Source organism: Tarenaya hassleriana, unplaced genomic scaffold (genome assembly GCF_000463585.1).
Source record: "Tarenaya hassleriana unplaced genomic scaffold, ASM46358v1 Cleome94, whole genome shotgun sequence".
Lineage (NCBI taxonomy): Eukaryota > Viridiplantae > Streptophyta > Magnoliopsida > Brassicales > Cleomaceae > Tarenaya > Tarenaya hassleriana.
Window position 1 is genome coordinate 271,389 of NW_010971790.1, and position 843 is coordinate 272,231.

Consider the following 843-nt stretch of genomic DNA (forward strand, 5'->3'; position numbering starts at 1 on the left):
TGGCACAGTTCTCTGCAAGAGTTAGTGTCCTACGACACCTGATGAGCGAGAACGCATGGATCGTATTCTATATGCTTCGGCAATTGGATCGATCATGTATGCCATGCTTTGTACTCAACCAGATGTATCATACGCATTAAGCATTACGAGTAGATACCAGTCAGATCCAGGTGAGTCACACTGGATTGCCGTCAAGAACATCTTGAAGTACTTGAGAAGGACTAAGGATGTGTTCTTGGTATATGGTGGGTCGGAAGACGAGCTCGCTGTAAAGGGTTACACCGATGCTAGTTTCAGTCAGACCCAGATGACTACAGATCGCAGTCTGGCTATGTCTTCTGCTTGAACGGAGGCGTTGTTAGCTGGAAGAGTTCCAAGCAGGCGACCGTTGCAAATTCTACTACAGAAGCTGAGTATATTGCAGCGTCGGACGCAACAAAGGAAGCTGTTTGGATCAGGAAGTTTGTTGGCGACTTGGGTGCTATTCCTAATGCTGACAGCCCCATTGCTCTGTATTGTGACAACAATGGAGCGATCGCACAAGCGAAAGAACCCAGATCCCACCAACGATCCAAACACATACTCAGACGATTTCACCTCATCAGGGAGATCATAGATAGAGGAGACGTGTACATTTGCAGAGTGTCGACAGATGACAACATTTTCGATCCGTTGACGAAGCCTCTCCCTTCGTCAAAGCATGAGGGTCATGTTAGGGATATGGGCATTAGATGTTTAGCAGTCCATGATTAGAGCAAGTGGGAGATTGTTGGTTTAGTGCTCTATGATGTACTGTTTGCGAGCTTTCTTTGGATACATTTGATGTATTGATACTTTCTATGG